The sequence below is a fragment of the Octopus sinensis genome, linkage group LG5 (genome assembly GCF_006345805.1).
Source record: "Octopus sinensis linkage group LG5, ASM634580v1, whole genome shotgun sequence".
In the NCBI taxonomy this organism is placed as follows: Eukaryota; Metazoa; Mollusca; class Cephalopoda; order Octopoda; family Octopodidae; genus Octopus; species Octopus sinensis.
In genome coordinates, this window is record NC_043001.1 from 86562312 (window position 1) to 86586530 (window position 24219).

General features: G+C 36.7%; 1 protein-coding gene across 1 annotated transcript in view; it reads left to right on the top strand.

Annotated features, from left to right (window-relative positions):
- The first annotated feature begins 2288 nt into the window (after positions 1-2288).
- Positions 2289-24219, top strand: part of LOC115211664 (gelsolin-like protein 2) — a 77947-nt gene continuing 56016 nt past the window's right edge. The window contains exon 1 of the mRNA XM_029780298.2: positions 2289-2419. The gene's annotated coding sequence lies outside the window, so the exon portion shown is untranslated. The remainder of the gene's footprint in view (positions 2420-24219) is intronic.

Sequence of the window (24219 nt, forward strand, 5' to 3'; positions counted from 1 at the left end):
GCTTGACAACCGATGCTGGTGTGTTTACGTCCCTGTAACTTAGCGGTTCGGCAAAAAAGACAGATAGATTAAGTTCTAGGCTTACAAATAATAAGTCCTGGGGTCGATTTACTCGACTAAAGGCGGTGCTCCAGCATGGCCACAGTCAAATGACTGAAACAAGTAAAAGAGTAAAAGAGTTCTCTTTGAGCATATATATAGAAGACAAATTTGGCTGGAGTAGAATAAGTAAGCCAAGATAAGATATCTTTGCTGCATCAGTTCTCCAGAATCACAATCAAAGACAAATTCATACATATCAATATTCATCCCTAGACATTAGAAAGATCAGAAATGCCAGGAAAAAAAAAATTTAATATCTAAATCAAATGAAAGAGGATCAGAGAAAAATAGCATGATATGAAATTAATGAAACTCAACTAAATATAAAAAAAAAAACTTTACATAGGCGCAGGAGTGGCTGTGTGGTAAGTAGCTTGCTAACCAACCACATGGTTCCGGGTTCAGTCCCACTGCGTGGCATCTTGGGCAAGTGTCTTCTGCTATAGCCTCGGGCCGACCAAAGCCTTGTGAGTGGATTTGGTAGACGGAAACTGAAAGAAGCCTGTCGTATATATGTATATATGTGTATATGTGTGTATGTGTGTGTGTGTTTGTGTGCTGGTGTGTTTACATCCCCGTCACTTAGCGGTTCGTAAAAAGAGACCGATAGAATAAGTACTGGGCTTACAAAGAATAAGTCCCGGGGTCGATTTGCTCGACTAAAGGCGGTGCTCCAGCATGGCCGCAGTCAAATGACTGAAACAAGTAAAAGAAAAAAAAAAGAAAAAAAGAAAATATTCTCTATAGCTTGTTCATGATCTGCTGGAGTGTCTGTCTCTTTGGGATATATTTGCACACCATACAGTTGAAGAGAAAAAAATTACTGAAATTACTCATTACTCATTTTACCCCCATTTTAGACATTTTCTGAAAATTGAAAATTATCAAATTAGACATTAGTGTAGGGAAAAAATTAACTCGGAATCCATCAAAGAAAAGAATATCGATTGTTAAACACCAAAAATTATCTCGAGATTTTATTAGGAACCTCAATTACAATCGCGTCAAAGCCGAGGTCAAATTTCTTGAAAAGAAAAGTACCCATCACTTCTTTTACTCTTTTACTTGTTTCAGTCATTTGACTGTGGCCATGCTAGAGCACCGCCTTTAGTCGAACAGATCAACGCCAGGACTTATTCTTTGTAAGCCTAGTACTTATTCTATCGGTCTCTTTTGCCGAACAACTAAGTTACGGGGACGTAAACACACCAGCATCGGTTGTCAAGCGATGCTGGAGGGACAAACACAAATACACAAACATATAGACACACACACACACACATATATATATATATACATATACACACAGGCTTCTTTCAGTTTCCATCTACCAAATCCACTCACAAGGCTTTGGTCGGGCCGGGGCTATAGTAGAAGACACTTGCCCAGGGTGCCACGCAGTGGGACTGAACCCGGAACCATGTGGTTGGTAAGCAAGCTAATAACCACACAGCCACTGCTACACCTGATAATGTTTTGAACTCACACATCTTCAGCAACTAAGCTGACCAATTTTACTTCTAAAGATGATGCAACAGCAGAAAATGATGAGGTACTACTCGCAATGTGATGACTTCAAACAAATAGGCAGAATCTAATGAGAAATCAGAAATTACTCATTTTGCCCCGGTTACTAATTTTGCCCTACCCCTACACCTATTTTAGCGTTACCATTAAAATAAATCTGTCCTGTACAAACTATCAAAAATAAAAATAAAAGCAAGGGTGTGGATGTTCATGATTGTGTTAAAGAATCTGAGATAGATACTTGAAAAAATGGTGGTGGTGATGATGATGATGATGATGATGATGGTGATGATGGTGGTGGTGGTGGTGGTGGTGGTGGTGGCGGCGGCGGCGGCGGCTATGATGATGATGATGATGGTGGTGGTGGTGGTGATGGAGATGGTGGTGGTGGTGGTGGTGGTGATGGAGATGGTGGTGGTGGTGGCGGCTGTGGCGGTGGTGGTGGTGGTGGTAGTAATTAACTATCCGATTTTTCGGCGCGGTTTTTCATTTCCAAGTCTAGAAATGGTAAAAACAGCTTATCAGCAACGAAACACGGTGAACATAAAGATAGAAGAAACCAGAGTTGGACTGTGACGGATCCAATACATTTGCAGCTAACTTGTCTGTTTATGCAACGAAAAGAAGGGTAGGAGAGAGAGAGAGGGGGGGAAGAGAGGGAGAGAGAAAGAGCAAACTGTAAGGGGATGGTATTAGTGCCAGTACAGAGTTATTAGTTCTTGTCATTATTTCTCTAACAGTGTAGCTAGCTGCTAGAATCTCATTCAAGTCTGCCGACTGAACTCTCTTTGTAAGTGCAACATTTTTTTCTTGGTTTATGTTTATATAAAAAATAAGAAACACAATAGATTAGATTTGAGATTTTTTTTTTAATAGATTATTTTAGTAGCTCTGTCGTCGTCAAAGCTGACATAAATTGAAACACCGCTCTCTAAATATCACAACTTATCTTTTCTCAGGACCTTGCTCCAAACGTCAATTTATCTTATTTTAAGAATTTTATTAACTGTATTTTACAGCCGTTAATTATCACTGGTTTTATATCAGTCATTTCTTTTTTCATTATAAACTGGACATTGGCTATAGTTGTTATCCTTTTTATTTTATTTTTGATACATAATAATTATAATAGGGTGCATGGCATCGACTAAACCCACACCCTCAAAATCGCTGGCCCTGCGCCCGGATTTGAAAGGATAATAATAATTATTTTTATTTTCGCAAGTGTCTGCAGTCCTTTTAACAACTCTTTGCGGTTAATAAGGAAAACAATTTTATTATTAGATATATTTCAGGATATTAATTAGGTAGCTTCAGGATGTTCGAGACACTGCTTTAAGATAATCTACCGCAAATTTTAATTGTCAATTTATGAAATATTAATTCTGCCAAATTACAGACCTGTATATCCATTTCGTTCATATTTTTAAATAAATTCTAAATTCCTTTAAACATTGATGCTTTTCCTGGCCTCAGACCAACCGCGTCCAAAATCTATAATAGACATTCTATCATTGACCGTCTGGTCTTTTATATATCGCCATCAAGTACAGTACCTTATGAATTCTTCCTTCATGTTTTTTAAAACTGTAGAGGTATGAGTTAAGGCACGTTTTGTTATTTCTAGCAAAGCGAGCGACCACATAGAGGTTCGCTCGTTGTTTAGAACGGCGCAAAGTCAGTTGCAAAATTACCAAAGATTTTTTTTTTTTAGGAAGCTGTACATTAACATGAGATTAACCAAATTCATTTACGGCATAATTGGCAATTAACCAAGATTTACTCTTTGCTTTTATTTTATATTTTACCACCGCAGTCTGATTTCATTTTGTTATATATTTTTTTTTCATTAGTTTCTTCTGTCCATTCCGTTCTAGTAACCTGTACCTCTGTATTTATTTAGTGTACACATCTTTCTATATATTTTACCATATTTTCACTCAGATATTGCTTGAAGTGTTTATAGTGTCTTCGGGATTTTTTTTTTTTTTGTGTGTGTTTCTATTTAATTTTGTAGTATAACAATGTTCTTTATTTGCATATTTATTTTTAGTCTTTAAATTTCTATACAAAGAAAAAGGTTTGCGTATGTATACATAGGTGTACAAATGAGTATATATATGTGTATGTCTGTGACTGCGATTATATAAAACCGTTGTAAGGCGGCGAGCTGGCAGAAACGTTAGCACGCCGGGCGAAATGCGTAGCCGTATTTCGTCTGCCGTTACGTTCTGGGTTCAAATTCCGCCGAGGTCGACTTTGCCTTTCATCCTTTCGGGGTCGATAAATTAAGTACCAGTTACGCACTGGGGAGTCGATGTAATCGACTTAATCCCTTTGTCTGTCCTTATTTGTCCCCTCTGTGTTTAGTCCCTTGTGAGTAGTAAAGAAATATATATATAAGACCGTTGCGTATATATGTGCGTGTAAACGTGAGTATGTCTGTGTGGTTATATGTGAGTGTATCCGCATGAATATGCACGGGTGTTTATGTATGTATATAACTGGTGTATGCGCGAGTACGTTTGCGTGTTTTGAAAAGGCGTGTCTGCACGCAGCTACGTGTATATGCGTGCGCGCGTGTAGTTTTGTTGCTGTGCTGAATAAAAATCGCTGATGAGCCAACAACAAAGTCTTTGTGCTTTCGCTCGTCCTGTTAGAAGTAACAACCAAATCTCCCTCAAGTCACAGCCTACCGTCTTTATAAAGAACACCTTAGATAATCTAACCTGGCCTACAGTATTTCTCTCGGTACTACTTAAGAAGAGTGGTCTCGGTGCGCGCACTCGCGTACTCGTGCATCCGCGCTAGCTAGTCGTGACTAGTCGATCCTTACTTTGTGCTTTTGTGTTTTATTTACTTTGTTTTAAAAAATTATTTACTTTGTGTTTTTGTATTTTATTTACTTTGTGTAAAAAAAAAATTTATTTTGTGTTTTATTTACTTTGCTAGGTAGTCGTTGTAGGATCGACTAGTCACGACTAGCTAGCGCGAGTACGCGAGTGCGCGCACCGGGACCACTGTTCTAAGTAGTACCTTTCTCTTAAGACAATAGTCGTAATTTGAACACATTTGTTTTGTACGTTTGGTTGCTCTACATAAGGTTGCTGTGTAAATTTCTCTTATTTGATCAGTCTAGACCAGTACTCCCCAACCCATATGCCGTGGCACACCGTGCCACGAGACGATGCTAGGTGTGCCGCAATGTAACCTGAATATAATTTTTCCCCTATACTTTTAGTTATATTTTTTTAGTTCAGGTGTGCCGCTGAATTTTGAAACGAATATACGTGTGCCTGCCGCAAGTGAAGAAGGGTTGCAGAGCACTGGTCTAGACAGCCAAACTAGATGTGTTATTATCAGAGAGGAATGGGTGGAGATGCTACAGAGTAATCAAGCGTTCACCTGGTTATTCGTTACTATCAGCCTACAGCAGACTCTCCTTTCTTCTTGCCTTTACTGAAATGTTGCAGCGAATTTGTGTTATCTGTATGACTGTGTAGGTGTGAGTGAGATGAGATATCTCAGGAGAGCCTTCTGCATATCAAATGTTCAGTAGGGTCTTACATCTGTAAATGTAGCAAGCTGAAATATTTTGATACATTGAGATTATCTGAGTAATTAGTAAATGTAAACTTCCTCGAGGGGTATTTTAAATCCCCAATACGCGAAGGGAAATAACTTCAATATGTTTAGTTTCAGTCATTGACGACTTTCGTCAAACAAATCAATCTTGGTACTCATTTTTTAAAAAAGTCTGGTACTTATTCTATCAGTTTCTTTTGCTGAAACGCTAATTTACGTGGACGTAAGCAAACCAACACTGGTTGTCAAGCAGTTGTGGTAGGACACACACATACACACAATTTGCATCCACACAACTTCTGCCTACCAAATTCACATACTTGGCACTGGTCGGCCCCAAACTATAATGGAAGACACTTGCCCATGGTGTTCCATGGTATCGCACAGTGGGTCTGAATCTGAAACTAAAGCGAACCTCTTTACCACACAATTCTTATTGAATTTATTTTATTTTTATTTACTGAATCTGGAGCCTGGGACAGAGCTCATGAACTTTGCAAGCCCTGCAAAGTTAATGTTCCTGAACAAAAAACATGACTGTCCAGAAGAGTTGCAGGAGATTCCAAAGCCAATGGCGATTTTATTGAATAAATTTACTCTTTAGTATTTCAAGATATTTTTATGTAATTCTGGTAAATATATCTGTTAAAATGAGATGTCGGTGTTATTTTCATTTTTGCATAATTTAGATGAGTTTATTCACCACACCCTGTATGTACATATATCTTTCTATCTAAATATATGTATATATATATTTATTTATTGCCAGAGCGGCCAACTGGCTTCCGTGCCGGTGGCACGTAAAAAGCACCATTCGAGTGTCATCGTTACCAGCATCGCCTTACTGGCATGTGAAAAAACATTTGAGCGAGATCGTTGCCAGTTCCGCTGGCACATAAAAGACACCATTTGAGCATGGCCGTTGCAAGTACCGCCTGACTGGCCCTCGTGCCGGTGGAATGTAAAAGCACCCACTACACTCTGAGTGGTTGGCATTAGGAAGGGCATCCAGCTGTAGAAACTCTGCTAAATCAAGATTGGAGCCTGGTGCAGCCATTTGGTTCGCCAGTCCTCAGTCAAATCGTCCAACCCATGCTAGCATGGAAAGTGGATGTTAAACAAAGATGATATATATATACTGACTTGCTTATTTTCCAAGGTAACAAGTAATAATATAATTCAGGACAGTCATTTAACATCCAACAATGTTGCATCAACATTGTCATTATTTTAATGTCCATTTTTCCATGCTTGCATGGGTCAGATGAAACTTTTTATGGCTGGATGTTCTTTCTGTCACTGACCTTCACTGGTTTCCAAGCAAGGTAATATTTTCACTAGTCCTTCAAACATTGATATCTCCATGGTTGGATACATTTTCATAGTACCTGTTTTGTGAATTCTAGAAGAAAGAGGCAAAATTCATGTCTTCCAATATCAGACTCATGACCATATCAAAGTGCACACATTTTAAGTAACTCATGGTTCTATCATGATGAAAGAAGGTATGGCTGTGCAGTGAAGAAGTTTGCTTCCCAACCATGGGGTTTTGTGTTCAGTTCCATTGCATGGCACCTTGGGCAAGTATCTTCTACAATAGTACCAGGTCAACCAAAATCTTGTGAGTAGATTTGGTAGTTTCAAACTGAAAGAAGTCTGTTGTGTGTGTATACATGTATGTGTTTGTATCAACACCACCACTTGACAGCCGGTGTTAGTTTATTTACATCCTTCTAATTTAGCACAAAGGACACTGAGAGAACGAGTAGCAGATTTAAAAATAAGTACTGGAGCTGATTTGTGCAACTGACCTTACAAGATAGTGCTCCAGCATGACCACAGTCTAATGACTGAAAGAAGTGAGAGTAAAAGAGACAATCTGAGATCAAATCACTTGGCAACACAAAGTGCTACTCAGGAATTTTTAATGTAAACTTTCCTGTAAACATGTTCTACATTTTTCTGCTGAGCCAATGTAGTTGTTTGTGGAAATGTTTCCCTGCCTGTTCCTCTTCACCATTGAATCACTCCCAGTGTCATACTATTTAGAACTGTGACACTATTTGATGATATATAAACTAATGAATATTTTGCTTATCTGCCTCAGACACATCTTCCTTCCTTTGAGTTTAGGATGTGGTGGGAAATATTGAAGAATGTGATAGCGTTGAACATCTGTGACTGCTTCCCGTCAGTTTATGTTTGTGTAATGTACAGGCACAGTGCACTCCCCAACACAGGCTTGAAGTTTCACTTCAAATTTATTTATTTGTCCATTTTATTTATGTATTTACTTTTTGCTGTTTTTTTTTATTATATATATTATTGTTTATTAAGGCAGAAAGCTGGCAGAATCATTACTGCACCAGATAAAATGCTAAGTGACATTTCTTCAAGCGATATGTTCTGAGTTCAAATGCTGCCGAGGTTGATTTTAAAAAAAATTTTTTTTTTTATTGCCTCTGCCTTACGAAGGCAGAGGTATTGTTTTCACTCATGTTTATTTGTTTGTCCATGGACAAGATATGTCAAGATGGATTCAGATGAAACTTTCAAGGATGTTTGGCTTCATGACTGGCACAAACTGATTAGAGTTTGGATTCTGGGTTATTTTCCGTTTTGTTACTTAATTTTTGAGAGTGGTCGAGTTCATTTTTAGTATTCTTGTTTGTGAGAGCAGCTGAGTTTATTTCAGATATTCTCATTTTCAAAATCATCTCTGGCTAATCATTAAAAGGATGTTGGTGTTGCCTTTGTGGAGGTTTGTGCTCTTGTGTATGTTTTTTTTTTTTTATTCACCTTTCATCCTTTTGAAGTCAATAAAATAAGTACCATTCTAATACTGGGGCTCAATGAAATCAACTAGTGACCCTGCCCCTCAAAATTTCCAGCCTTATGTCTATAGTAGAATTATTTATTTATTGCTTGTCTGAAATTCTTCAATCAATAAAGCCAAAAAGGCTTTTGTTTTTGCATTTTTATTACTTCATTCACTGGATTGCAGCTATCATAGGGCACTGCCTTGAAGTGTTTAGTCAAGCAACCCCCCACCCACCCACCAATACTTATTTTAAAGTTTGGTATTTATTCTATTGATCTCTTTTGCTGGGCTACTAAGTTGCTGGGATTTAAGCAAACCAATACCAGTCGACAAATGGTGTTGGGGACACACACACAAACATATATATATATATATATATATATATATATATATATATATATATATATATATACACAACATGAATCTTCCAGTTTGTCTGCCAAACCCACTCACAAGGCTTTGGTTGGCCCTGGGTTATAGTAGAAAACACTTGGCTAAGGTGCTGCACAGTATGACTAAACCCAAAATTGGGTGGTCGCAAAACAAATTTCTTAAGCACACTGCCATGCCAGCACCTAATTTTATTATTATTATTATTATTATTATTATTTCTAAGGTGGCGAGCTGGCAGAATTGTTAGCACACTGGGTGAAATGCTTTGCAGTACTTTGTTCATCTCCAGGTTCTGAGTTAAAATGCTAGCAAGGTCAACTTTGCCTTTCATCCTTTCAGGGTTGATAAATTAAGTACCAGTGAAACACTGGAGTCGATGAAATCAACTAGTCCCCTTCCCCAAAATTTCAGGTCTTGTGCCTTTAATAGAAAGGATTATTATTATTATTTCTTGAATCTGGAAGAAGTTTCAGTGCCTATGACCTTTGCAGCCCCTCCAGCACTGCTGAGTTTGATGTTCTTAACCCTTTTTTTTACTGTATTTATTTTGAGATGATCTGTGTTTCTTTCAATTACTTTAAATATATCAAAGACTTTAGTAAAATAACTTAGTTATCATTAAGCTAGTGTTAAGAACATAAATTGTGACCAAGGTTTGGTGGAAGATTTTAATTCAAAACTTATGAAAACAAGATATTTGTACTCAAAGCCAGAGGCGGTTTCAGTCAGGTTGGTAATGAAAGAGTTAAACTGTTGCAGATTAACACCTGCAGGAAAAACATGAGCAGCAAGATTTCAGGAAACTGTTCTGAGGACGAAGGATTGGGAATAGTATTTAGTATATGCAAAGTTGGATGGATACATAACAGGGGTGATGATAGGTGGAGAGTGGTGGAGGTATGAGAGCAGCGGCGAGCTGGCAGAGACGTTAGCACGCTGGGCGAAATGCATAGCTGTATTTCATCTGCGTTACGTTCTGAGTTCAAATTCCACTGAGGTCGAATTTTCTTTTCATCCTTTCGAGGTCGATAAATTAAGTACCAGTTACGTACTGGAGTCGATATGATCGACTTAATCTGTTTGTCTGTCCTTGTTTGTCCCCTCTGTGTTTAGCCCCTTGTGGGTAGTAAAGAAATAGGTATGAGAGCAGCCAGCTCTGAGGAGATACTTAGTGTAAGTAAGGAGAGAGAAGAGACAACATGCTCTTGGAGTTCAATGATCTCTGCTGATAGCCTTTTTGCTGGTGTGGATCTACAGTAGTTTAAATGGAACAATAATGGTATTAATCTCCCCAGTTTTGGAGAGTCTACATGTCATGAATCTTCAGTCAATGCAACACTATGACAAGGCTGAGCATTTTGAATTACAAGTACACTTTCTATCTTCCAAATTCATTCACAGACCTCAAGTCAAGCTGAGTCAATATAAAAGCTCTTGCCCAAGACATCACAGCATTGTAATTGAACCAGGTTGCTAAATAACCTTCTTGACCAGGTGGATGTACTGACAGGTGTTTCTTTAATATATGTGTGTGTGTGTGCAGTGATCTGTATCTTTGAGTTGTTTATGGTTACTAATCTATTATTGAAAGCTGAGTTCATGGAGATAGTGTAAGGTTACATATAAGTAAATGCTTATGTACAGATGATACCATCCTAAGCTCATCCCTTTCAAGTGCATAGATGTGTTTATGGTCTGAAGCAGTGCTACTCCTACTACTCACCACCTAATTAGCCTCCTCTCAGTTTTTGCACTCTCTTTTACTTGTTTCAGTCAATTGACTTTGGCCATGCTGGAGCACCGCCTTTAGTCAAGCAAATCGACCCCAGGACTTATTCTATGTAAGCCTAGTACTTATTCTATCGGTCTCTTTTGCCGAACCACTAAGTTATGGGGACGTAAACGTACCAGCATCAGTTGTCAAGCAATGTTGGGGGGGACAAACATATACATACACGTACATATATATATACATATATACAATGGGTTTCTTTCAGTTTCCGTCTACCAAATCCACTCACAAGGCTTTGGTTGGCTCAAGGCTATAATAGAAGACACTTGCCCAAGGTGTCACGCAGTGGGACTGAACCTGGAGCCATGTGGTTGGTAAGCAAGCTACATACCACACAGCCACTCTTACATTTATCATAAATGTGTGATTAATATTACAGAATCGTTAGTGCACCAGACAAAGCTGTTAGTGGCATTTCATCTGTTTACACTCTGGGTTCAAATGCTGTCAGGATTGACTTTGCCTTTCATTCCCTTGGGCTCAATAAAATAAGTGCTAAAATTTGAAATAAACATATTAAATGTGAAGATATTATAAATCAGTGCCCCTAAAATTAAGAGGTAATTGCTCTCAATGTTCCTAATATAGGTTTAAAATTTTTGTACAAGGCCAACAATTTCAAGGGTGGGACTTAAACGATTACATCAACCCTAATGTTCAACTAGTACTTATTTCATCAAATCCAAAAGGTTGAAAGGCAAAGTTGGCCTCAGCAGCATTTGAACTCAGATCCTAAGGTCAGAAGAAATGCTGTGAAGCATTTTATCTGGTATGTTAATGATTCCACCAGCTCACTGCACTCAGTATTGGTTTCAAATTTTGGCACAAGGCCAGCAAGTTTAGTGCATGAGTCCATCACCCTAACAACTAGGCCACACACCTCCACACTATAAACAATAAAGTGTTGTCCCATCCAGTGGGGAAATAAGAAATTAAAACTGTTATTCATTTAATAGTTTTAATTTCTTATTTCCCCACTGGATGGGACACCAGTCCATTGCAGGATTACTCATATTTGCCAGCTGAGTAGATTGTGGAGCAATATGAAAGTAAGTGTTTTGTTCATGAGCACGTGTTACTTGGTCCAGGAACTGAAATGTGTCCAACACCCTAACAACTAGATGACAAACCACACTATAAAAATCAATTAAAGTAATTAAATGAAGAATAGTTTTAATTGCTTATTAAATGACAAAATGTGACCTGTTTCTGTACTGTTTATTTATTTATGCGCCCTTTTCAAGCCTAGCCAGGATCATGGGCCTGGTTTCCCAGTTTCTGTGGTATATGTGTTCACCCCAGCTGGACAGGATGCCAGTCCAAGAAACAGGAAGAAAGAGTGAGAGAAAGTTGTGGCAAAAGAGTACAACAGGGGTCGCCACCACTCCCTACTGGAGACTCATGGAGCTTTAGGTGTTTTTGTTCAATAAATACACACTACGCCCGGTCTGGGAATCGAAACCGCGATCCTCCGACTGTAAGTCCGCTGCCCTAACCACTGGGCCATTACGCCTCCGTTTCTATACTGTGGCAACACAATTTGATATAACATTGATTATATGTATCCTTTCATTCTTTTATTTGTTTCAGTCATGGGACTATGGCCATACTGGATCACTTCCTTGAAAGGTTTACTTTAACAAATCAGTTCCATTCTTTTTTATTTTTTAAGTCTTGTACTTATTCTATCAGTTTCTTTTACCAAATTAAGTCACAGGGATGTAAACAAACCAACATCTATTATCAAGCAGTGTGGGGACAAATGCACACACAATATACAACAGGCTTCCGCACAGTTTCTTTTTATCAAATTTGTTCACAAGGCATTGGTTGGCTCCAGTTTGATGACCTACATGAAGTGCCCGGAGGAGGTAGTGCTTCCCTGGGTTAAGAGGGTGGCTGCTGGAAGACCCTATGTTTGGCAACAGGACTCTGCACCATGCCACACAAGCAGAAGAACCCAGTCATGACTGTCAGACAATTTCTGCAACCACATCTGGCCACCTAACTCCCTAGACTGCAACCCCCTTGATTATTATGTGAGGGGCACAGCTGAGCGAGAGACCAACAAAACTTCTTGCAACACCAAAGATGAACTGAATGCAAGGATTATAGCAGAATTCACCAACTTAAACAAGGAGACTGTCCAAAAGAGCTGCAGGAGATTCAATGGCAATTTTATTGAATACATTTACCCTTTATCATTTCAAGATATTTCTATGCAGTTTTGGTAAATATATCTATTAAAATGAAATGTTAGTGTTATTTTCATTTTTGCGTAATTTAGACGACAATTTATTCAACACACTCTGTGTGTATGTGTGTGTGTTTGTTTCAGACACACACACAACCATACACTCTCACTCTGCTTGATAACTGGTGATGGTTTGTTTACATTCCTGTAATCTGTTCAAATAAAGTCTTTCGTGTTGCCTCACTACAACACGACTGAAATGAATAATGATGAAAAAGAAAGTCACAGTATTTGAAAAAGGATTTTCTTAAAATTATTTATTATATTTTAAATATCTTTTAAAAAAAGAAAGGATATTACTAAAAGTGAGTTTTGGTATTAGACATGTTCAAATCTATTTCAACCTGCTTATTTTAAAAGTTTATATAACTTATAATTTTTAATCTAAGAAAATCTCTGAAGCAACTGCAATGAAAATGTTGTCCTCAATGCAATCTCCAATTTGAAGTTCATTGATGCAGGCATGTGCCTTGAGAGCTGGCACAGCTGGCAAGTTCTCAATAGGCCAACACCATTACCTCATGCATCTGCACTTGAGCACCCTCCCCTCTGCTACTGTTGTTGCCCTCTGCCTCATGCCCTGGTTGAAACTGCACCTGCTCATACACACATACTCCTCACTATTTGTAAAATGATTTTAAAATAATTTATAGATTATACAAACAATCTTTAAAAAGAAAGATTATCATATATATATGTGTGTGTGTGTCTATGTATATATATATATATGTATACATATATATATATATATATATATATATATATATATATATATACACACATACATATATACATTTATAAATATATTTATACATTTGTATATATATATATATACACACATACATATATACATTTATAAATATATTTATACATTTGTATATATATATATATATACACACACATACATACATACATACATACATACATATATACATTTATAAATATATACGAAATATATAAACATACTATGTATGTATGTATGTATGTATAAAGCAAATATATAAAAGTATTATTACTGTTAAAGACAGTAATAATGAGGTGGCTAGCAAGACTTCTCCCTAAACAGGTATAATATGAAATATTTGAATAAAAGAAGGGTAAAAATACCGCTTGCCAAGATGAAAGCAAAAGCTTCAAAAACCATGAAGCATAATATACATATATATGTGTGTATGTGTATATATATATGTGTGTGTGTGTATATATATATATATATATATATATATATATATACACACACACATACATATAGTAGTCCCTCAACTATTTTGGGTGTTACATTCCAAAACCTCTCACGATAGGTGAAAATCTGCAAAGTAGAAACAGTACTGTAGCGTATATTTTTTATTATTATTTTTATAAATTGTATATACTTATTTTATTATAAATGCAAAACAGCACCACAGAGGAATCAATGTAAGCTTATATAATAAACAGCAATAGGTGAACCACAAGGGGTTATGTATACACATACTATATATACGTTTTTATATACATATATACATATGCATGCTATGTATACATATGTGTGTGTATATATATATATTTCGGTGTACATACTTTTTATGTATTTACATTTATTTATATCATATATGTATGTGTATATATATATATATATATATATATATATATATAAATAAATAAATATAAACTTCGGTTGTATTTGATATTCCAAAATTCAGCAACCCGCAAACTACTATTTATTAAAATATATCTGAAGATATGAATTATTTGTAGTCTATTTGCAGGCTCTGAAATGTATTCTAAAAAGCCACTCCCTTCCTCATTTTCCTCCAGCTATTATTTCTACCATCCCACTGGTAAAGGAGTGTGATTTAGTTCACTTTAGCTTCTACATTACCAGGTTATTCCCAGCTGTCAAAGGAAAATAAAAAAATTTTTCTATCAACATTTTTTTGCAGTTTTACTTCTCTCTTTCTATCTCTCTCACTACTTTCTTTCCCCTTGTCCATATATCTATATCTGAATATTTGTAGTTATTTTCCCCCCTTCTCTATCTATTTTACCACTACCTTTCCTTTTTTTCTCTATCAATCTCTCTCTCTATCTATCCATCTACCTCTCTGCTTCACCACCACCTCCTTTGCTTCCTCTCTCTACCCCTATATCTGTCTATGACTGTTTGTAGTTATACTTCCTCTTCTCTATCTCTCTCACAACTTTTTCCCCTCTGTCTTTCTTCAGATCTCTCTCTCTCTCTGTGTTTGCTAACCTAAATATCCCTGTCTTCATTTCCTGTAAGTCAACAGTCTCAATCACAAACCAAGCTAGTTTATCTTTTTTTTGTTTTTTTTATTAAGTATTTCCCATTCAGTTTTTAGGGTACATCCTCAATTGTTTTCAGAAAAAATTCTCATTGACATACACCTAACTACATACAGATGGTAAATCTTTTACATAGTTTTTTTGATCAGTTTTTCTTTCTAGAGTTTAAAGTTCAAATCCATAGCTAAAAGATTTATTCTTTGTTATATCATCAAGTATATAAACACATGGATTATTAATAAGGAAACAAACATTGGCTATTGATGGCTATAATCCTTTTTTCCTTCCTTTATCTTACTTTGTTCCTCTTTTTGTATTTTCACTTTCTCCCTGTGTTTTGGATTTGGATTTTTAATGTGGTTTTGTATCATACATGTATCATGCACAAATAGTCTTTTACTTGTTTCAGTCATGTGACTGTAGCCATGCTGGAGCACTGCCTTTAGTCGAGCAAATCGACCCCAGGACTTATTCTTTGTAAGTCTAGTACTTATTCTTTCGGTATCTTTTGCCGAACTGCTAAGTTACAGGGACATAAACACGCCAACATCGGTTGTCAAGCGATGTTGGGGAAACAGACACAAACACATACACACAATATATACATATATACGACAGACTTCTTTCAGTTTCCGTCTACCAAATCCACTCACAAGGCTTTGGTCGGCCCAAGGCTATTGCCCAAGGTGCCACGCAGTGAGACTGAACCCAGAACCATGTGGTTCGTAAACAAGCTACTTACCACACAGCCCCATGTTATATTCCAGAAAAAGGTATTCAAAAAGTAATTATTATTTGTATGACTTGATGATTCCTATCTTGGTTTCTTTTCCCTTTAAGAATTCAATATTCCGTCATATTTTACTGAGAGTTTATTAGATAAAGATTATTTATTAAGTTGTGTAGTAGAAAACTTATGTGCTGACTAGAATTTAGATAGATACTTACAAGACAGATATCTTTTTGCCAGAATTGGCCAAGGCCATGACTAACTTTATAGAACCACCTAGAAAAGACATTTAATAGTGTTTCATATTACAGTCATTCTTTGAGCACCACAGCCTATTCAAGAAAATTGTTATTGTTTATAAAGATATTACCATGTGTAAGTAGTTTGTCTGGAATTTGTTGGAGGTATTCATCCAGGAACTGCCAAGAAATACCAGAAGGGTTCCAATGATCTTAGTTCTAATATTTAATTCATGGAATGGAGTCAGCATACAAAATTGATTGTTTTCAACTGGAGAATGTTTTGCTGCTAAAAGTATGGAATGTCTATATTAATAGGTTTTGAAAAATGGTCTCTTACAGAACTTGAGAACCTCTAACAAATACATAGATTCAAGGAATGAGATTTACATTCGACGGATATTTGTCCTCATCTTGTTCGTTGTTAACACAATGTTTCGGCTGATATACCCTCCAGCCTTCTTCAGGTATCTTGAGGAAATTTCAAACCTGGGTTCTCATTCCTAAGGTATTTTTCGATGTTATTATTGGAATCGAACTTGGAATCTTGGGGTTAGTAGCCTGCACTCTTAACCACTATGCCATATGCCCGTGGGCAATTATGGAGTGAATTTTTAGGGCTTATAAATCTAATATTTTTCCTATCCTTCCTTAATACCGGTTCTCATATGCTGCTCATATCTGCATTTGGTCTGCTTAGAAGGTTATTGTGTCCTAGCATATGTGCTGCTTCTTTTAGTTTTTGCATTTTCCAGTGGTGTCCTCTGTCTATTATTTTAACTTCATCCCGCAGGGGGATGTGGTCTCTATTTTTCCATACATGATCAGTTATACCTAATTTATCAATATCTCCTCATGTCACAGCTTTGCGATGTTCGTCTACCCTTATTTTGAGGGGGCAGCTTGTTTCGCCTTTGTATAACCTACCACAGCTGCATGGGATGGAGTACATACAGTCTTTGATCATATTCTCTTCTATTGGTGGTTTTACTCGCAGGAGATATTTGCAAAGTGTTGTATTACTCTTGAATACTGTCCTGATGTCATATGGGCCACATATCTCTTGTATCTTTTTGGAGAGGCCTTTCACATAGGGTAGATAGACTGTGGACAGTTTTTTGGCCTTAAAGAAATGTTCACTTCTCAGCCATGTGGCTTAAAGTTCAATTCCACTTTGCTGCAATTTGGGTAAATGTTTTTTACTCTAGCCCCGGGGCATTATATCTGACTAAGAAATGTAGGGAGAAAGAATGATGGGATAAAGCTCAACTTCTGGCTGTATCTATAACATGTATTCAAAGAACAAATGAAGGAACTGCCTAAGTGTTTGCTTTGACAACTAGAAATAGGTGTGTTCAATCCTACTGAGGTTGACATATTTTCAGAGACATTCTTCTCATGACCATCCTATGTTTTCAGAATTGGGTTATCTCAGATTACACTGTCAGTGTATCCTTTCCTATTTTTTAAAGATTGTATGGTGTGGTTCACAAGATTTGGCTCATATCTCTACCAGATCAAGAGGCTATCTAGTGTGAAACTTAGTAAAATTAATACCAGTAATATACTAGTATAGATTCAGCTGATAAAACTCCTTAAAAGGAAATTATATTTTGTAATTCTAAATTCTTGATTTTTGGGTTCAATCTCACTATGTAGCACCTTGGGCAAGTGGATTTGGCTGACAGAAATGGAAAGAACCTCATCACACACACATACATGTCAATATGTATGTATATATATATGTGTGTTTGTATTGTGTTTGTCAACCAGTGTTGGTTTATTTCTGTCCCTGCAGCTTAGCAGTTTGGCAAAATAGACCAATAGAATAAGTACCAAACTTCAAAAATAAGCACTGGGGTTGACTAAAACCACTTTAAAGTGGTGCATCAGCATGGCCACAATTCAATGACTGAAACAAGTAAAAGATTCAAGTGTGAGAGCTAGGGTATTGACATAAAGAAGTTCCATTGGACAGCCAATTTTATATCCATGTTTTATAGCTTGGAAAACTACAATAAACAGGAGGGTGCTAAGAACTTATCTTATATTTTGCTGATGCCAGTTTATGTACATTACAAGCAAAATTATCATAAGCAATTATCTTCATTTAATTATGAAAATTTGTTTTGGATTTGGTTCCAGAGTTAGCTACTATAGTCCCCAGCTGACCAAAGCCTTGTGAGTGGATTTGGTTGATGGAACCTAAAAAGTTTATCTTGTGTCTTTGAGTTTCATTGTCTCTGGTTTCTTCTCACCCCTAGCAGATAAATCTTATGTCTTTTATCTAAGTTTCATAATGACCAGCAGTTACAGAGCACGGTACCTGGTCAAAGCCTTCTCTAGAAAGATGAATGAATACCAGGTACAGAGGTTCATTTTTACCTAAAGTCTCCTGGTTGTTGTCTTGCCTGGAAGTGGACATCACTGCTGCCCAGTCTTGGTACAATCTTGAAGTACATTTCATCTAATTCTATTCCTGATCATTTGAACTATAACTGTCTGTTACTTCCATAATGCAGTTCATCAATATGATGCTTCTCTATTTGGTTTTATTCTGGTGTAACTGTTTGTCATGGTAACAGTTTATGATGATATTGTCCTCTCAAATTAACACTTCTACATTATTTTTTCTTAGGTCACAATGAAGACAAGTGCAACACTGTTATTTTGTATACACTTTTCCCCAACATCAGCTTTGATACACTTTGAGTCAACTTTGATACACTCTTTTAATCAGCAAACCTCTTACTTTCACTTTGTTCCTTTATGTCTAACTTATCTGGCAGCTGCTTCAAGTTGTCCCTCACTGGCTGCTTTTTCCTGGCCTGTCCCTAGCTTTTATGGCTGTACCTATTGAACCATTCCACCATCATGTGTGTTGGGCATGGAACAAAAAAAACCTATTTCTATATTGATCTTTACAACCATCATGTGTGTTGGGCATGGAACAAAAAAAACCTATTTCTATATTGATCTTTACAACCATTTCAAAAATTCAGGGATTAGCTGAAGAAATGTATATTATGCATGCGGATGCAATAATTCACATCTTTCTTCTGTTGGCCTGCTCACTTAGTCAGCAGGGTGGCGTCATTTGAAGGCTAAAACAATGTGAAGTGCATTGTGACAAGTGATGTGTAGCAACATCTGATAGCCTGGTTGGTCACAGTGATATATCATGTCATATATATGATATAACTTTTTCATGATGTATTTATATATAGTATGTATGTATTTAGTCATTTTTACACACATGTATGGAGTGGGGAATGGCAACAAGATGCTTTATAGTATTGAGTTACATGCCCTTACATTTCTGTATTCATGTCCTACCAATACCAGCTTTGCGTTTTCATCCCACTGGGCTGGGTGGCAGTGTGAGGCAAATAAAATACTGGTTGTTGATACCATTAGCTTTGCAGTCTCTCTGAAAATTTGTGTATTTGCCAATATTTGAAACCATCATTTATACACACACACACATCACACACAGTAATCAGGTACATATAGGATGTTGGCATATATCTAACTGATGTTATACATGAAATGGCTTAGGTATGTAGCAGAGAACACAAATGATTGGGTATAGGATTAAATACCTTGTGCTATTATATTGCATGCCTTTATACTGAGCAGAAATGTTGCTAGAGTACTCTTAGCTATATACCTATCTGATATAAAAAATATATACTTGAGTAAATAGAATTAATTAATGAAAGAATTAGCTAATCCTTTCTTTTAAAATATATGGCACTCTGCCAATATAAGAAATGTGTTCCATGTATAATTGTATGTACACAGTGTGTGTATATAAAATATAAAACCTTGTATGGTAAACAGTAAAAGTGTAGCGTTGTTATTATTGATTCTCAATGCATGTACATGCACATATATACACATGCTCCTGTTTGTGTCTGTACATGCTCTTATCCCTTTAGAACTCAGATTGCTCTATGGGATGTAAATATTGAATATATTTATTCACATTGTTTTGAATTAATCTTACTTTATCTTGTAACTTTGATTTCAAGGATAAATTGGTTTTGTTTTAGAATGACATTGTAGGGTAGGTGTGAGAGGCTAAAACCAGTCAGTTTGAACATAAAACAGATAGAGTATTGAGACCAGGTATGACTGGTTTCAATTCATGAACAGGATTATGCACACGTGTACAATTAGATACATATTTTTAATGCATGCATGCACAAATCCACATGCCTGCTCAGGAGTCATCACATTTTTAATTAGTAAAGCCTTGTACTGTGTTCAGAGATCAATTAATGTCTTTTATATTTTCTCTGTGGAGGCACAATGGCCCAGTGGTTAGGGCAGCAGATTCGTGTTCGTAGGATCACGGTTTCGATTCCCAGACCAGGCGTTGTGAGTGTTTATTGAGTGAAAACACCTAAAAGCTCCACGAGGCTCCGGCAGGGGGTGGTGGTGATCCCTGCTGTACTCTTTCACCACAACTTTCTCTCACTCTTTCTTCTGTTGGCCTGCTCACCTAGCCAGCGGGGTGTTGTCATTTGAAGGCTAAAAACAATGCGAAGCGCATTGTGACTAGCGATGTGTAGCAACATCTGATGGCCTGGTTGGTCACGTGATCACGTGATATTTTCTGTATATGTGTGTTGTGATGGTAGTGCTGGAGGGACTCATAATATGTGTATGTATGCATAGTACCATAAAACATTAAATATGCAAACAACGAGGTACGTGTGCATGTATATTTGAAAATCTAGTTGTAAGAGGAATTGTGAGAATATAACAATCCTTCAATGGTTTTCATGTGTGAAGGGAAAAGAGAGGAGGATAGTCTCTTGACAGGCAATTTTACAGTTTGTTGACTATTCTTCAGAGAAGACCTCTCTCAGTGAAGTAGTCAGAAATTCAACTATTACTATAGTATGTAGTTTAATTTATATTGTTTTGCTTTTGACAGACTGCTATTTGTTAAACCATTTCTATTGTTTAACTCCGTGACAATGGTTGTTTATCAAACAACTTCACTGCACTAATGGTTATTGTTTCAGCTAAGGTCAGCACTCAGTGCATGACAGTGGTTCAGCATATATTTTTATGTCAGCCACTTCAAGGGAAGCACTGTTTATTTTTGTAAGCTATTATCATTGGGCAGAACATTCCTTCAGTGTTATTGCATGAATAACATAACTCAGCAAATTTAGACTAATAGCATATATTAGCTTAACAAAACATCAACAATTAACTTTGGTATGGTAAATTTCAAAAGAGGATGTAATACATAATGGGACATGACAGTCTGTGCATATATATCTTGACTCTTTGCAGCAACTGTGCAATGTGCACACCACACATCATTTTGATGCATTCTTCTTTTCTAAAGCAAGTATACAACACACAAAAATTTATGCCAATGTCATGGGGTTAATATGTAGATAAGAACAATCATTTTTGATACAAAAAAAAACAAAAAACTTCTTGCTCATGATCCTACATCTCCTCTTATGTCCCCATTGTTTACACTAGGCACATCGTATGGAATTTCTACCTATCCCTTTTCTGCATATCAGGCGTGGTCATTTCTCTTCCTAAAAGAAGATAGGGATCTATCTTTCTTTACTAAAACTTTAGTATTTGCTAAGTTTACTTTGAGGCTCATCAATTTTAAATTGTTTCCATGTCTGGAATTTCTTTTCCAATTCTTCTACAGATTTTGTTATAAGGACTAGGTTATCAATATAGAAGAGTTTCCTTTGGCAGATAGTAAAACTCCTCAATTATAGCTTTGGAGGCTATAATAAATAGATGGACCCTCCCACTTCTCTGCATGCTAAATTCATCACTGAACTCATTATTGACTCTCACCTTGCTGATTGCATCTCAATTCATAACTTGTGCAACCATTGTGAACCATTCCGACAGAGCAAGGAACCCAGTGAAAACCTCCAGGTTTACAAATGCAAAATATAAAGCTTAGCTAAGTACTTCTTATGAAGCACCAGGGTACCACTTCCTAGTACAAAACCAGTCTGCATCTCATCCAGATTAATCCTGTTCTGATTCAATTTTGCAGTAACTCATTTTATAACTTGCAAAACTTTGATGCTTCTGTTGTGCATCAATTTTCCACTACCAGACACCTCTCCTGTTACCAACCTTCACCTATTTCCAAGTAAGACTAAATTTTATATATTTACCTCCCACACAGAGAAAAGAAACAGAGGAATTTGTTACTCAACATTCCAGTTGTCTCAAGTCAACCATTTATTCTACATCCGCATCACTGTTTTTGTCATTTAATTAGAAAAACCTCCCGCATGTTTCCTTCTTTTGAGCTAATCTTCATTAACAATAAGACAGACTAATACTTTGAGAATAATCTAATACTATATGACTGAGTGAAGCAAACTTTTCTGCTTTCTATCCACAAAGCTGTTTCTGTACGCTTTCCATGGAGTCCAATTTCAAACTGTTCAAATTGCTGTTCTGCTTGTTAATTTTGCTACTTTTAAATAAACTAAGACTATAAGTAATGCAGCTTAGATCTAATGAAACATCTACTTAATGTTATAAATAGTTGTTGCCAGCTACTTCTTAGTTGGCCACTGTAAGCATGTATTTTCTTTTAAACATCTACTTATTATATAGTCTTTCTCTATTAATACATTTTGATATTCATAATACTAAAACTGTTAGAATGTTATCATTGTTGCTCAGCCCTGACAAAACGGACCAATGATCACTGTTCATTTCAGTTATGATCATCCATTCTTTTTAAGGGGTCCTAGGACTTCATTATCAGATATGTCCTCTTTTTAAGATGAGGAGCACTCCGTCAGTTACGATGACGAGGGTCCTAGCTGATACGATCAATGGAACAGCTTGCTCGTGAAATTAATGTGCAAGTGGCTGAGCAATCCACAGACACATGTACTCCTAACGTAGTTCTGAGGGAGATTCAGCATGACACTGTAACAAGGCCGACCCTTTGAAATACAGGTACAACACATTTTTGCCACCTGAGTGGACTGGAGCAATGTGAAATAAAGTGTCTTGCTCAAGGACACAACATGTTGCCAGGAATTGAACTCATGACCTTACAATTGTGAGCCAAATGCCCTAACCATTAAGCTACACACCTTCACTCTCTTTTTAAGATAAGGTGTGATTTGAGAGTGATTTTATTGCTATTTCTAGGAGGTGGAGTGACTACAGATAGGCTCCTTTATTGTGCTTGTATAGGGTTATATCTCTTGTTTAACATTTTACTCATCACCATCATCATTTACTGTCTGGTTTTCATGCTGGCATGGTTTGGACTCTTTAGTACTTATAATGACTTTAACTTTTGGCACAAGGCTAGCAATTTTAGGAGGATCGAGTAACTCAATTGCACCAACCCCATTGCTCAAGTGGCACTTATTTTTTTTATCAGTCCTGAAAGGATGAAAGACAAAGTTGACCTCCATGGCATATGATCTTAGAAGAGAAAGAGCTGGAAAAAATGCATTTTGTCCAACATGCTAATGATTCTGCCTGCTCATTGCTTTCATAGGTATTTATAATTGTAACGGTCTTAGCTATGTTGATATTCATATTGGTACAGGTATGGTTATGCGGTGAGAAGTTTGCTTCCTATTCACATGGTCTTGGTTTCAGTCCCGTTGAGTGACATCTTGGGAAAGTGTTTTCTGCTGTAGTCCCAGACTGACTAAAAGCCTTGTGAGTGAATTTGCTAGATATGGATCCTGGTTGAGAACCACTGCTGTAGACAAATGCCACTAACATACAAGCAGTGTTCTTCAATTCGGGTATTTTATGAAAACGTCTGGTCAAGGGGAAATTTTAACCTCGCTTGGAAGTAGGTAAGGGTTGACGACAGGAAGAGCATCTGGATGTAGAAAATCCACCTCAGAAAATTCTGTTCAACCCGTGCAAGCATGGAAAAGTGGATGTTATACAATGATGTGGTTGTTGATTTATTAATATGAAACCAAGAAACAATATATCACAGAAAAGTCACTGGAAAACTTCAGTAAATTACTAAGTTAAGTGCTATGACATTATAGAAAATTGTGTTACCATTGTATGTATGTCGTGTATTTTCAGTTCATTAACTTAAAAATATTATTAAATTAATACTATTAAAAATGTTACTTTTATGGGCATTTAAATGAAATGTAACATTTTTCTGTGACATTTTTCAAAGCCAGAATTTTTTTTCCCTTTTCCCCAAAAGACGCCAGCATGGCTGTGTGGTTAAGAAGCTTGTTTTGTCACAATCTGGTTTCAGGTTCAGTCCCACTGCATTGGCGAGTGTCTTCTACTATAGCCCTAAGTCATCCAATGTCTTGAGAGTGAATTTGGTAGACAGAAACTGTGCAAGCCCATTTTGTGTGTGTGTGTATAAATGATATGGAAAATGGATTTGGTACGAATCTTTATTCAATGCAACAATCGTTTTGACCTGTCCTGCAGTTGTCCCTTACAGGTAGGATATTGTGC